This window comes from Lytechinus variegatus, chromosome 2 (genome assembly GCF_018143015.1).
Source record: "Lytechinus variegatus isolate NC3 chromosome 2, Lvar_3.0, whole genome shotgun sequence".
NCBI classification, from domain to species: domain Eukaryota; kingdom Metazoa; phylum Echinodermata; class Echinoidea; order Temnopleuroida; family Toxopneustidae; genus Lytechinus; species Lytechinus variegatus.
Window position 1 is genome coordinate 50,350,476 of NC_054741.1, and position 16,083 is coordinate 50,366,558.

The following is a 16,083-nucleotide window of genomic DNA, read 5'->3' on the forward strand; positions in this document are numbered from 1 at the left end:
CATCATGACAATTTAATTTCTAATAAGAATATTGCAATAATTAAGAATAAAAACGTAATTTTTCTCGGAATGGTCCAAAGTGGACCTAGCCCACTTTGCAACAAAACTCTTCATATATCACAAGTGCTATTTTTTATGTTTTGAATCTTTTATAGACTGTTCATGCAAATTGTGGCCAGACAAGTATCAAGCAACTTGTATGAAGTTTATTTTATTTTCTCCATGCCAAATAGATTTTTGTCGGTTTCAAAGCAATTTACGGGATTTTTTTTTGCAAGTTACCAAATCTACATTGCAGCTCTTGGCTAGTACATTTTTAGTATGTAGACTTTTCCACTCATTCAGGATTATTTAGAAAAGTTGCAAAGGCACTTCCTCTTTTGTTTGCTTCCAAACTTTTAATCCATGTACTGACTCCATAGTGTGTATATGTATCAGGTGCATAACTTAATTCATAAGACTATACCCTCAACACAATCATATTGAGTATTCATCTTGGGCAACAGGTTCATGACAAATGACCTTCGTGGTCCTGCATAGGTTATAACTTATCTGTCAACTAAAAATTCTCAATCAATGTGGAGAGCATTCATTTATGATAAAAATGTTATGAATGTTACCATGTGTTTTTGATAAGAAAAAAATACATCGAAAATACTCTCTTCAGCAGATGAAATTTAACACAAGATTTTATTGGTAAAATAATAATAATAACGTTTTATTTACCCAGGGTAGCCACTTCAATCATAAGACTGCTCTTCCAGCGGGCCCTGCATAACATAATATGTTATTATTACCCTTCTCCAGTCTAAATGCTGAGCGCCAAGCAAGAAGGCAGAAGGTCACATTTTTATAAGTCTTTGGTATGACTCGGCCAGGGATCGAACCCACGACCTCCCGTCCATGAGGCGGACGCTCTACCACTGAGCCAACACGACCGTGATTGGTAAATCACAAGCTTTTCATTTGGTGAAAAGTCTCTACCCATTCAGTCAGTCACTAGTTCAGCTTGAATAAGTAATAATCTTCTTCTTATGGTTACCTACCATCATGTACTTATCTTTGATCTGTTTTGTCCAGTAATCACCTTATAACATATACTGCTCAAATTGTCTTTTCCTGCAGTTAACTATTGTGTGATCTATCTTGTTCAGTGATTATATCTTCATCCACTGCTGCTCGTTTTCTTTTCCTGTAGTTATAGCTATTACATTCACCAATGAACCCATCCCTTGATCCGTTCCAACCATTCCTCCCCTCCCATGAACCATTCTTTCACTTCTGCCATCTTTCCTATCCCACCTCTCCCGCCATCTTTCTATCCAACCATTTCTCCTTTCCCACCATCTTTCCTCTCGGCACCATCCCCCCTCTCGCACCATCCTTCTCTCCCACCATCCTCCTATCAGTGACTATAGTTGGATAGGATATAGTCCTCCCCTCCCACCATCTTTCCTCTCCCACACCTCACCCATGCACTCTCTCACCATCCCTTGATCCGTTCCAACCATTCGATCCTTCTCTCCCAGGCATGATCCTTCACTTTCTCTCCCACCATCCAATGTAACCTCTCCCGGCCATCCTCCTCGGGATCCTCCTCTCTCACCATCTCTCCTCTCCTCTCCCCTCTCCCACCATCCCACCTCTCACACTCTCCCACCATCCCATCTCTCCCACCATCTCACACACATATCTTACAATCTGATTATCTTCCACCATGCATCCACCCCCCCCCCCATCATCCCGGCCACCATCCTTCTCTCCCATCATCTTTCACAACCATTCCTCCTAGCTCTCTCACCATCTTTCCTCGATCCTCGATCAGAAGCGGATCTAGTGGCGGGGGTGGGGGTTGGAACCCCCCCCCAAAAAAAAAAAAAAAAATCCGGGACCATTTTTTTTAATCTTATCTTTTTTTTAAACTTTTGATTTTATTTTATTCTATTTTTATGTATTTATTTCATTTATTATCATTATTATTGTTGTTGTTTTAGATGCAAGAAAACGCCATTTTCACACACAGATTTTCAAAAATTTTCCCTATACTGTGGGAGGGGGACACCCCCCTCCCACACCCTCCCCCCTTGCTCGCTCCGCTCGCTCGGACTCGGTCGCTACGCTCATAGGCGGCGGAAGCGGGGGGACAGGGGGGACGTGTCCCCCCTAAATTTGAGGAAGGGGGACGGTCCCCCCTAAATTTGTTGTTGATGACCTTTTTTTTTTTATTTTTTTTTTATTTTTTATTTTTTATTTTTATTTTTTTTTTTTTGCTTGTCATTTTATTTTCCTACGTCCCCCCTAAAATTTTTCGGGTTGAAACCCCTTTTTTTTTTTTTTTTTTGGCTTGTCAAATTTTTTGGGTTGTCCCCTCCTAAAATTTTTGGCTTCCGCCGCCAATGGCTACGCTCCCTCGCATACCACCCAACCCCCCCCCCCTTTATAAAAAGCTGGATCCACCCCTGTCGATCCCCTCGATCCACGCATCTTTGGCCATAGCTACCCCACCTCATCATCTCTCGACCCTCCAACCTATCCTCCTTGTACATCATCCTTCTCTTTCACCATCGATCCTTAGCTATCTCTTCCACTACCGCCACTTCCCCCCTCCATAGAGGCATGGACCTACATGATAGAGGTATCTCTAATCCATCTCCATGCCCCCCCCCCCTCATACATAGTACCGGTACCGGGTCCTCCTCCCCCCCCCCCCCCCCCCCCCCCCCGATCTCCCCCGCGCGCTCGAGCCAGCTGTATTTTGGTTTGTCGAGCTCTACCTCTTCCGGATTTCGCTACATTTTCTTAGAGACTAAATAAACTACTGTAAACTTCGTATGGTAAGAAACGAAATCGCATTTTTACCTCGAGTTTAGGCAAGTTTATATCTCCTAACTATTGTTTTCATTTTGTAATGGAAATCTAAATGAAAAACGGTATGATATGATATGATGCAATCACTGAATCATTTGGTTCATCTTGTTAGCCAAGTCGAATACGAGCGAGTGGGATTTCTTGTGCACGCCAGTGAATAGGCGAATATCATGATTCTGTGTTTTCTGTATTAATATCGCACACGAGTGAAAACTCTGATTGTAGCACATTGGTTGTGCGAGGGAATGATTTGTTTTACAATTAGGGTATGCTCTCCAAACGCGGATTGCTGTGTGTCATTAAATGAAACATCGGTAAGGGCAATACTACAAAGGGAAGATCGGACACTTCAGCGATTGTTTGAAACGCTCGATAAATGCTCATGGGGAAGGGTGCCCACTAGTGCGTAGCATTGAGTAGAAGTAGATCCAACTAAATCTTCGGCACGCTGAGTTGTGTAACTAACATATGAGGAAAATGAGAGAGGATTTTGGAGATGGCTCAAGGGCCAGGGCAGTGCATGGGAATAATTCCACCTTCTATTACCCAGAAACCTCTGAAATATATTCATCTGGAATTCAAGAAAAAAATATGAATAGATCTAAAATAGTAAAAAGAATGTTATTAGGGTTACCAAAAGGAAAATCTAAGTTTTTAAATCTATGTTAAAAAGCATTGAAAAGTACCTCACCTGAATCAGCATACTCAAAAACCCCAAGTGAATGACTTTTGGTATATCAAAGAGATCTAATTATCTGTTAATCTGAGGCTAAATTAGGTCCGAATTGTGACAGTTTTTGTGTACAAATTTGTAGTTGAAATTTCGTCGACACGCATGCACAAAGCTCGGCACTGAACGAGGGATTGTGGGCGTGTCCTTTCTCGCCTCGGCCTATTGTTACCCAAATAACGAAAGTACGTTCATCGTCCCAGTTAGTCTCGGATCCGAGCTTATCCAAATAAACAATGATTAAAAAACAACCCAAAAATAAAAAGAGAAAAGAAGAAATAAACGGCTCAAATGCAGTCGTTTGGTGACGGATAGTATGCTCTGACATCTCGCTGATATAAGGATTAGACATGGCATAAGTTTTATGCTATGATAACTAAAGCATGGGGGGGGGGGGGCGAGGCACTCTGACTTTCAAAATTATTAATTCTTTAAACATCTATATCTAGACAAGGGAGGGTCCAGGATTTTCCAAAGGGGGAGCATTATTATCTACGGCAGTCAAAAAAATTTAGGGGGGCACCAAAATTTTTGACAAAAAAAGGTTATCAAAGGGGGGGGGGGGCGAAAAAAAATTTGCCCCAAAAAAGTAACGTCCCCCCATAGGCAGCGGGGGGGGGGGGTCGTGCCCCCCCTAATTTTGAGGTGGGGGACGATCGCCCCCCTAATTTTTTTGTTGATAACCTTTTCTTTTTTGCTTGTCAATTTTTTTTTCGTGCGTGCCCCCTAAATTCCAGTGGACCCCCCTAAAAAAATCATGTGGTTTCCCCTAAAATTTGTGCTGATAAACTTTTTTGGGGGGATAGGGCTTGTCACTAAAGTTTGGTGCCCCCCCCTCCCAAAATTTTGCTTTCCGCTGCCAATGGTCCCCACTTGAAATTTAGGGGGATAAGGCCTATGGAGGGCACATTTTCCCGATACAAATTTGATATGCCTTAAAAAAATGTTTTTACCAAAAATGGAAAGTCCTTTCGTCCCTAAAAATTGACAAGCAAAAAATAGGGCCTATTAACAAATTACAATTTTGGCTCTCGATAATTATGCCCCTTGGATCCACCAGTAATCTAAGGGGAATTTTTTTTATAGTTTTGATATGGCTACCTTCTCGGAGGGCGTCCTCGCAGCGGTAGCTGGATAGTGCTGCAAAAGAGTAGGCTTTATACTTCTTTTGCAGCATTAACTGACACTCCGAGACTTATAATTTTACCTTATACTTAAAAAATGAATGATACAAAATAAAACATAAACACTTGTTTTTAGAGTAAGTTGATGTAAAAATATATTCAGTCTGGGGCCATTGGCGTAGCAACGGTGGGCCGGGGGCATCTGCCCCCCTGAGATTTGGGGCCCCCTCCCCAGGTCCCCCCCAGAAAAAATTGGAAGAGAAAAAAAAGTAAAGAAAAAAGGGAGAAAGAAGAAATAAAAAGGAAAAGAAGTAGAAAGACAGAAGAAAAAAGAAGAGAAAAATAAGGAGGAAGACGAGTGAATGAAATAATGTGAGGGGAAGACTTGCAATTTTAAAAAATCTTTTCATGTTACTATATAAAATTTTTGCTGGCGCTTTTCGCCATAATTGCCTGTTCGATGGGATTCATATCTTTCTCAATAGGCTGATGTGGAGCAAGTTTTGAAGTCAATATGCAACACATATTTTAGCTCGGACATCGAGCTTTCATTATTTTTTCATTTACAAAATATAATTGCTCTGTAAAATGTCCGTTTTATGGTCTACATTATCAGCATTTTAAGCTCATGCTGCGTGGTCACATTGTTTGATTTGCCAAGTTCATATTGTCTACGGGTATTCCATAATGTTCATTCCATTCAACAATTCAGAATGCCCAGAATTTAGGTCTGAATATAAAACATGCGCGATAGCGTGCACGTTCTTTATTTAAAATGTACTTAAATTATTCAGTTTTACATCAGAATATCAATAATTGTCTGCTCACGCTTCACGATCGCATTATTAATGATACCCAATTGACTATATCCTATTTATGACTTACAAAATATGAATTGAGTGTCCCGCTTTTAGGTCTAAAATCTCAGTTATCTTTCTCTCGCGCTTCGCGCTCGCATCAATTGTTTAGTTAAATACCTATCGGCTATCCCATTAATTAATACAAAAAGTGCTCAGAATGATCACGTTTTTTTAGGTCGGAATGTCAAAAAATTTGCTCGCGCTTCGAGCTCGCATTATTGAAATATATACCGTCTTCATGGGTAACTGTAAGCAGTCCTTAACAGGTCTCTTTTCGATAAGGCTAGAACAGTTGATAAAAATTTATGTTCAAGCTTGGGGGTACATACGAATCTTGTTGAGGATCACACATAACATTGCCCAGAAAATTAAATTTCAGGAAAAATACATTAAAGTATAAAAAAAAAATTGCTCGCGCTTCGCGCTCGCACTTTTATGAGATTATTTTATGTTTATGTTGTTTTATAAGAATAAAACTAACAAGTGACTGATATAGGTGAAGATAATTTCGGGCCCCATCCCCTATTGGCGAAATTCGGATCTCTTGTGGACACATACACACCCCCTGAAAAAGCAAGGACCCTGGAAAAAAATCCTAGCTACACCACTGTCTGGGGCATGGAGACTTGGAACTCTGCCCCATATCACTGTGCTTGCCTCGCTCGATTTGTATCATAAGAAAAATGTTTCCACATTAAAATACAGATCTAAGTACAATGGCCAGAAATATTAGTACGAATAAGCTAGCAGAATTTGTATCATACCACCCATATAATTGAACGCCAACGAAGGCGTTTCTAAAACCTGTTTGTTTTATCCTACTTTTCCACTAAGATCTATCCCTTTTGCGTGTCACATGAAAGTAGTTTTGTGTGCAGATCTAGCGTACCGGTAGGACCACATGCAGTCATTAATAGGTCTCTAATGTTTTCAACAAATGATGTCTCACTCACGCTTTCTTTAAAATTAATAAATTAGAGTCCTTGTATATGGTCCTGGAAGTGGGGGTGCTCGGGTTGTGACCCCCAAGATTTTTTTTTTTTAGCTGGTGGTGCGTTTTTTTTTGTACACGTACGACAGGGGGAGTGGAGCAAAGTTGAAAGTGGGGAAACAGAAAAGGGGCACTTTTTAGTGATTTTTTAAAGTGGGGGCATTGAGCTCCCACCTATCCCCAGGATCGCCGCCCCTGAACCAGAAGCACCATCCCCTGGAAATCAGTTTAGTATGATATTCGACCAAAATCAACTTATCTTTAGAGAGATAATTTCTTTCCCTTGGCTTTTTTTTCAAAGCCAGCAACCCCTTTAAAAGATATCTCCTCGGGCAATCCTCATGATTATCTAAAAAAAATAGTGACGGATGGTATACCTGGTAATCATATTACTAGCAGTGGCGGTATTGCCACCCCCTCCCAGTTTTTTTTTTTCAAGTAGTTTAAAACAGAAAGAAGAATGACATTGATTTTTGTACCGCATTATATTTCATTAATAATTTCATTGGTAGAAACACACACACAAAATTCAAAATTTCATGTTTAGCCCCTTTTTCAAAACTATTCCGCGGCTCCTTGAAGAATGGAGAGATGGATGAAAGGAGAGAAACAAATAGGATGAAGGGGTTGATTCAGCTTTCGTCAAGGGGGGGGGGGCGAATTCTTTTTTCACCCGTATTTTTCCCCAAGCGGCCGCGCGAAGATGATTTATATTTGTTTCTTTGAAGAAATGTTACTTTTTAGCTTTTGTCTTATAAATCAACATAGATATATAACCCTTTTTATTTAGTGCCAGCGCAAAGCGCGAGCTAATTCATTGAAATAATTATTTTTTGATCCACAAACTTTGAAATTTCTGGGCAATGTTTATCATGAAAAAAAATGTTTATGCAACTAAACAATTACTAAGAACGCAAAGCGCAAGCAGAATTGACATCATATATAGGCACTTTTTGTAACTTAAACAGGATAGGTACGCAACTCAGCAACTGATGCGAAGCGCGATCACAAAATTTGAAGATTTAGACCTAAAAAACGAGACATGTCTATTCGTGTCTTTTTACATCATGCAAGGAAAGGATTTTTTGCCCGGGGATTTTTGTATACGTTTCGAACTGATCAAAAAGGTACCTGTTAAGGACTATTTCACTTAATGGAGACGTTACTTCAACAATAAAATAATGCAAGCGCGAAGGGCGAGCCCGGCGATTTTTTTTGGACTCTTCTAAATAAAAAATGGAAAATTTAAATCAGTTATTGTGACCATGAACAGGATTGTCGCTATAAAACAATTAATGCGAGCGCCAAGCCCGAGCAGAAAAAAAATCGAGATTTAGACCTAAAAAATGGGACACTCGATTCATGTGTTGTACATCATGAAAAGGATGAGTAATAGGGGTTCCTCCTACATTAAAAATGCGAGCACAAAGCGCTAACATAATTTTGTTTTTCTGAAACTGGATAATAATTATTGAAATACTAACAAGTTGAGTATCTGGATAAACATGCGCGCGCGTGTTTCCGATTTATGCCTACAATCTAGGCATTCTGAATATATATTTAATATACGAAAATCCAAGCGAGCACGAAGCGCGTCCTTAAAATATTTGATATTCCGATCTGAAAAAAGGATAGATTTCAGATCAAGTACTTTGTGAGGTGCATTTGGATCGCACTTAATAAAGAGCTGATATAGATTTGACAAAGGATCGGACCTGAAAGTGATGAATATTTTTCTATTCCTCTTGCTAAGCGCGAGATGAAACAAAATGGACAATTTAACCATTAAAATTAATATCTGATCTATTAATGCCTAACGACTTACCTATTCAAGCACGCACGCTCAATGCTAACTGATATAAGATTTTGAGAAATTTATGAAATAGGGCCTTCATGAAGAGTGTAGGTAGTCCACAAATGAAATAATGCTCTAGGGCACAGCGTGAGCTAAAAATGTTGATACTCAGATCATAAGACAAATATTTTACAAAGCACTTTTTTATTGATTCGTGATACCTCGGTCACATTTTTTTCTAAGGCGAGTAGAAAACAGTTGTATTAAACATTTTTTGTGTGTGCCAGCTAAATATTGGTGGTTTCAATAAAAAAGAATGAAATGGCTGTTTCGACTTTCCGCACGCCGCCGTACAAGCAAATGTGACCGAGGTATAAAAAAAAAAATAATAATGAAAGTTCAATGTTCTATAGCTGACTGTAGAGTATATGTTTTGTATTTTGACTGCAAAGCTTGAAATGTCAAGCTGATATATATCAGCTATTGAGCAATATGTACTCATCGAAAATGAGCAATGCGAGTGCGAAGCGCGAGCGAAAATGTCAATTTTGCATGTTTTTTTTTTAAATCATCAAAGTCTATCCCCTCCCTAATTTTATTCACTTTTCTCCCTCCCATTCCCCTCTTCCTTTTCCCCTCTCTTTTCCTTCTGTTTCTTCTTCCTTTCTTAATTTTTTGGCCAACGGGGTGGGGGGTGACCGGCCCCCTGATCCCTTCTTTGGTAGCGATTGTGAAAGCATTTGAATTATTCACCTCACAGTGCATGTTAAACGGGGAAAATAGGAAATGGCTAATTTTGAAAATCATTAATGTGATGGAGCCCTATTCAAGTTTATTTTCATCTATATACACCTTGACAGGGGCTGATCCAGGATTTTCAAAAGTTGAGGCATTCAATACAAAAAAATAAACAAGACCTAGTATACTAGACCCCCCCCCCCCTTTAATAGGTGAAATTTGCTAGGAAAAAAATCATCAAAAGTTGAAAAATAAGTCCTCACTTGAGAATGAACGACAAAATCCACTAACAAATATTTGATATATTACGGGAGGGGGCACCTTTATTTTTCTCCCCTTTCCTTATTCCTCATCCATTCCATAGGCAGATCCAGGTGCCGGACCCAATTATGGGCGGCGGCACCCCCTCCTACTGGCGGTGCGAAAAATAAAAAGAAAGGTATATCATGCTGTTTGTTAAAGAAAAAAAAATCGGTTTTTTAACGGCGCCGATCGGGAGAAAAAATTGTAGCCACCCCCATTAGCAAAATTTTGATCTACACTGGGTATTTGTCTGTCGTACCTCTGAGTAAATGAAACAAAAAAATCAACAAATCACCGTTGCACTATAGTACTAAAATTTTTGCGAGTCTTTATTTTTTAAATATTTTTGTTTATTAATAATGGAGGTTCGCATCCCGAGAATGTGAAATGAAAAAAAAAAAATAAAGTGCACTTAATAGGAAACACTAAACGTCCTTTTCAATTCCAATTAACTTAAAGTCCTTTAAATAAAAAAAAACAAGCATCATTTTTTATACCTTAACTTGTTCATCACGAATACAATGAAACCGATAATTATTTGCTTTGTTTTCGATTAATCTTTATATCATTAATTCACTTAAAATAAAATTCAAACATAAACAGGAAAACAGCACAGAAAATAATATAAAAAATGAATTGCAGTTGTATAAAAACATCAGAGAAAATAACATGACAGCTAAATTCTATCTCGACAGGCACACTGTTCATTCGACCATAAAACAATCGCGCTGTTCCACTCTTTGTATACCCACAACTCTATCAGTATTGTTTCATCTTCATATGTCCTCAATGGCAAGGACACCAGCATAATAAATTCACTTCAAATAACATTCATACATACATATACAGGAAAATATCAAAGAAAATAATATAACAAATCAATTGCAGTTGTATAAAACATGGAAGAAAATAACATGGCAGATGAATTTTATCTCGACAGGCACACTAATTCATTCGATCATGAAACGATCGCGCTGTTTCACTCATTGTACACGCGCAACTCTATCTGAATTGTTTCATCTGTCCTCAGTGCGGCAAACACTAGCAGTGATGATAAGTGCACAAGTTGCAGTTGGACGTGCGCGGAGAATGAATTAAATTCGGCGGCTGAGTCAAGTCTACAAGTCACCAACGAACTTCACGATAGACCACGCCTACTTGCCGAGGTAACCAACGTTGATTGACGGCCCATTTAGTTTTTTGAGTAGTAGGAAAAAGTGCAGGCATGTATAAACTTCATTTTAATTTGAATTCATTCAAAAAAAGCATTTTTCTTCTAATATAGATGTTTCCAAAATATTCCATGTGTAAAACATAATTTTTAAAACATTTATTGCTATATTTTTGTAATGAAAAAAGGATTTCTTACGCAACAACAAGTATGATATGTGTGGGCAAGAGAACTACCGTTTTAGTCATAAACCATATTTTTCATGATTTTATTGTGAGCCTACTCAAAGGATTTTCGTTTATTTTTTATGAATTTCTAGACCATGTTCAACAGCGCCATCTCGAGCTTGCAATAATGCATGCGATCGCACGCATTTTTCTCCATAGCGAATACACGCGACGATAATCGTGGATTTCTCGTGGATTTAACCTCCAAACGTCACTTTCGATACCACATGAAGGTAAGACACTTCATCCCACATTAGTCAAATTTAATATAGACAACAACGAGCCTAAAATTTGTAACTAAGATGAACTAATTTGCTGAGGAAAAGCATTTCAATGCTCATTTTTGCCATCGAGAACAGACGATGGGTGGCAATGCGCACGATTTACGCACTTGCAATTGGCTTTTCATTTGCCCATAGGCTTTTTGCTCATTGGATCGGCCGACCTTTTGGTAACCCTAATGTTATGAATTATGAATATAAAAATAGTCTATTCCTTCACCCTTCACCATTTCTCTCATATGTTTGTACACAACCATATCGTGATACGCAAATGTAAAAAAAAAAAGGTTGTTACTTACTCAGCGCTAAAGGGCTCTCTTCTCAAGCATTTCTTTGCACGCTCTATGTACTGTCCAATCTTCCCTGGCGTTGTAGTATCTTTGGTAAGGGTCCTAAAGCTACATTGTATGCACCTCTCATTGCGCATCCAATTTCAATGGCAAGATGCGCACTTTGTGTGTGGAACTGACTGAGGAGGGTCTGAGTGTGTGTGTATTTTAGTTTTGTCAGACGTGTATCGATCAGATATGATTATTTACGTCTGGGACCGACCTTTAACGTCACCATCCGAAAGACGTGACCAGGGCTCGAACCTCTGCATCAATTTGTAACTTCCCCACAGCTTGGATTACAGGCGCACGCCACAACGCCCAGTGTCGAACGATTCCTATTTTTCTACGGAGGCTGCAATAAATCACTAAATGCAGAATTAACAGCAACTATTTGGAATTTTGGAGTCATATTCACATTAATTTTATATTGTCCTATAATATGAATAATATGAACATATTTTAGAAATTGAGGCACAGAAAATACTATTTCTTTGCATAATAAATCGAGTGTGTAGCTTTAGGACCCCGTCTACATTGGGTGGCAAGATCAAGAGGTGTTCGTGAAACATGGCAGGATTTTCTTATATTGTATAGTGAGTTTTGTGATATTTTCATCTTGGTTAAGGATGTTTACAATATAGATCTGTACCGCAAAAGTGAAAGATAATATTTATCATTTGTAAACGAATTGTGCGGCTTTAGGTCCCCCGTCATATTGTCAAATCTATAATGATAAGAATAATCGCATACATTCGTAATTCCGAAGCTTCGTAATTCCGAAGGTTCGGTTATTCCGAAGGTTCGTATTTCCGAAGGTTCGTATTTCCGAAGGTTCGTAATTCCGAAGGTTCGTCAATCCGAAAACGAAATAAGGTTCGTAATTCCGAAGGTTCGTTAATCCGAAAATGAAATAAGGTTCGTAATTCCGAAGGTTCGTTAATCCGAAAACGAAATAAGGTTCGTAATTCCGAAGGTTCGTTAATCCGAAAACAAAATAAGGTTCGTAATTCCGAAGGTTCGTTAATCCGAAAACGAAATAAGGTTCATAATTCCGAAGGTTCGTTAATCCGAAAACGAAATAAGATTCGTTAATCCGAAAACGAAATAAGGTTCGTTAATCCGAAAATTAAATATGGTTCGTATTTCCGAAAATGAAAATAATTCATTTTGGTAACAAAAACGATGTTGTCATTACAAGATTACACGATATTATGCAATGATAGTAATAACGATCGATGATGTGTGTTGGGGCCAAAGCATGTATTTCATTAAGAATGGCGCCCTGATCAAGCATAGGCTAATTTCGATTTTATCTGAGCAATTGATGCCTATAAGCAAATGGCTTAATTAAAGATGCAGGGGATCAAGTGTGTTGGAAGCGTGCGAGCAACCTCTAGATAATAGGATTTGTATTGGAGGGGATGTCATTTTTAATAACAGCTTCTGCTGGTAATAAAAATAATACTAATAATGATCCATGTGAGATGTTGAAAGCGCGAATCGCAAGCTGAAACTAGTAGACATTTCATGTAACAAGACGTGAAGTGAGCATTCGGAGCATTTTTTGTAATCATGAGAAAGATGTGTATCTTTCTAAAGAATTAATGCGAGGGCGAGTTGTAATTTGTTTATATACTGACCTGGGGCCCGTTGCATGAAACTTTTTACCTGAGAAAACTCAGGTTGTTTTTACAGGAGTTTTTGCCCTGTGCTAAAGTAATTGGCGGAAATCAGACTAACCTTAGTTTTCAGTTTTTACCAGAGTTTTCTCAGGTAAAAAGTTTTATGCAACAGGCTTCAGAAAGTAATATTTTAAGGACTGCATTTAGTGACTCATGAATAGAATATATATCTCACGAACTATATAATGAGAGCGCGAACCGCAAGCTTAAAATTTGTGATATTCCAACCTGAAAACTGGACATTTCATACTTCTTTTTTGTAACCAGGAATAGAATGAGTTCCTCAATAAACAATACTTGATGCGAGCGAGAAACGTGAGCCAAATTTTTTCCGATTTTCCAACCTGAAAACTGGACATTCTATAGCATTCTTGGATGATAATCTAATGGTGAAAATATCCGTTTGCACCAAATTGCCCCTATTGGCCCCTTTTTTTACTTTGCCCCCCCCCCCCCAAAAAAAAACGTTCCGCCGCCATTGGCTAAAACACGCATCGTCTTCATGGCTAACTGCAAAAAGTTCTTAAAATGTCCCCTTTAGATCAGATCAGAGCTTATATATTTAAAAATTCTGTTCGCGCTTCTTGCTAGCAGTTATTATCTAAATTTAGTTACATAGGCATCTCGCTTTGAAGATCACAAACATATTGCCCATCATATTAACAAAAATATAGCTCGCGCTCGCATTATTTAAAAAGGGTTTATCATGTTATTACATATTTACTTTATTTTATAAGGATAAAGCTAATTAATGACTGTTAGGACTACCCTTTCAAAGAAACAAACCAAAATAAACTTTAAACTGCCGATCAAGGAAAATATGGCTAAAAAAAATCCCCCCCCCCCTCTATTTGACGAAAGTTGGATCCGCCGGGAGGGAGGCAGGGGGCATCAAAAATGGAATAAAAAACAGGGGAATTAATATTTTCCAAAATGGGAAAGTTCCTTTTTCAAAAATAAATATGCCGTTTTTCATGTTTTTTCGAAATAAAATACTCTTTTTAAAGTATACAAGTTAAGTTTTCAGGCTGGAATATTGAAAATTTTCAGCTTGCGCTTCGCACTCTCATTCGATTGGTGAAATATGCATCCTAAAGAGGTCACTAAATGCTTTCTTTAACAGGTTCCTTTTCTGGTCAGTATGTTTAAGCTCGCGTTTTGCGCTCGTGTTAATTCTTTAGTGAGATGCACATCTTTTTAATGACAGCAGAAATCTGCTCGGATTTTTAAAACTAATTTTCGTTTTTTATTGAAATAACCTAAAGTTTAGCTTGTGATTCACGGTCGCAACACCTCGCAATAATGCCATTTTAAGAATAACTGACCACAAAAAACGTTATACAACTTCACCTTTGAATTTGTTTTACCAAGCCGCTCGCTCATTATACTCTCTCCCGAAATATAAAGCCTAAATATACATTTTGCCATAATAAGAAGTCACTTCAAAAAGTTATTCTCTACTTAATCACTATCAAACATGCAATGACTTCAAGCAGATGATAATCTTAAAGTGAAAATATCACCACAGTCCCAATTTTGACGTATGAGTTTCATTTTTTGGCTTTACCCCCAACGAAAATTCGTTCGGAAGGCCCTTGCCTTCCCATCCTCATATGATAATTGAACGGCAACAGTGTCCCCCGCCCCCCTCCCCTTGCCTCTGCCTCTGCTTTCCCGGTTTTCATTTTTCGGATTAACGAACCTTATTTGTTTTCGGATTAACGAACCTTATTTTGTTTTCGGATTAACGAACCTTATTTCGTTTTCGGATTAACGAACCTTCGGAAAAACGAACCTTATTTTGTTTTCGGATTAACGAACCTTATTTCGTTTTCGGATTAACGAACCTTCGGAAAAACGAACCTTATTTCGTTTTCGGATCAACGAACCTTCGAATAACGAACCTTTTTTCGTTTTCGGATTAACGAACCTTCGGAACAACGAACCTTATTTCGTTTTCGGATTAATGAACCTTCGGAACAACGAACCTTATTTCGTTTTCGGATTATCGAACCTTCGGAATAACGAATCGTCGGAATTACGCCACAAATGTTCGGATTAACGAACCCTTTTTCGTTTTCGGATTAACGAACATCGAGGTATAGGCAATTTACGTGTTTCGGAATTACGAACCTTCGGAATAAAGAACCTTCGAATTACGAAGCTTCGGAAATACGAAGTGTAACCATAATAATAATAGGCATCTATCTAGAAATATTCTATTCCGAGGCACACAAGAAAAGAAAGAATGAGAAAGTTTGGATGAGTGTCAAAGTGCCAATAACTAATACTGTTAGAAAAGATAAGATTTCAGTTTGGATTTGAAGGTCTCCAGTGATTGTATAATTCTTAAATTTAAGAGCAAATTATTCCATGATGGTAAGCTACAGGATTGGGCACTATTGAAATAAATCTTGAGGAAAGAAGAATTTTGAATTGGCAAGATCAACACTTTTAGACTAAAAATTTACCACATTAGATGATCTGGCTTGGCATTTTTTTTTTTGGGGGGGGGCCATGCATTTGGAATTGGGCCAGTAAAATGGTGGAGTTGTGACATCTGTGTGACAATTTTGGGTATACTATCTTCCTATAATCTTCCTTTAATTTTCTCTGCTGATAATGATAAACATTGCATTTGTTGTGGAAATAAAGCTCATGATGAGAGCACTACATTCATATCAAAGATATTTTAAGAGAAATGTTGCTTCCTCTCTAGTGGTTTATTAGCAACATGTGCGGGGGTTTTTAAACAAATTTTTTATAGACTTCAAAACTGTCCCGTTTTTTTTATATGCACTGTATAAGAACACTTGAATATAGAACAAATTTTAATTTGGCAACATCCAATTATTTTTTTAGACAGTACACATTCCATGACATCCTGAGTGTTATCAAATTTATCAATTTCTTTCCAAAAGTGTCTTCTCCAAAAACCAAGCAGTAGACATCACATGTAATTACAAGATTGAACCCGTATG

The 16,083-nt window shown here is 38.2% G+C and overlaps 1 protein-coding gene across 3 annotated transcripts in view; it reads left to right on the top strand.

Moving 5' to 3' along the window:
- Nucleotides 1-2,739: 2,739 nt before the first annotated feature.
- The window catches only part of LOC121408284 (diacylglycerol O-acyltransferase 1-like), a 36,732-nt gene continuing 23,388 nt past the window's right edge, over nt 2,740-16,083 (top strand). The window contains exon 1 of one of the 3 annotated variants that reach the window (XM_041599691.1): nt 2,740-2,834. The gene's annotated coding sequence lies outside the window, so the exon portion shown is untranslated. Of the gene's footprint in view, nt 2,835-9,794; nt 11,041-11,867; nt 12,014-16,083 lie in introns of those variants that run through there. The other 2 variants (XM_041599692.1, XM_041599693.1) reach the window with 2 other exon arrangements.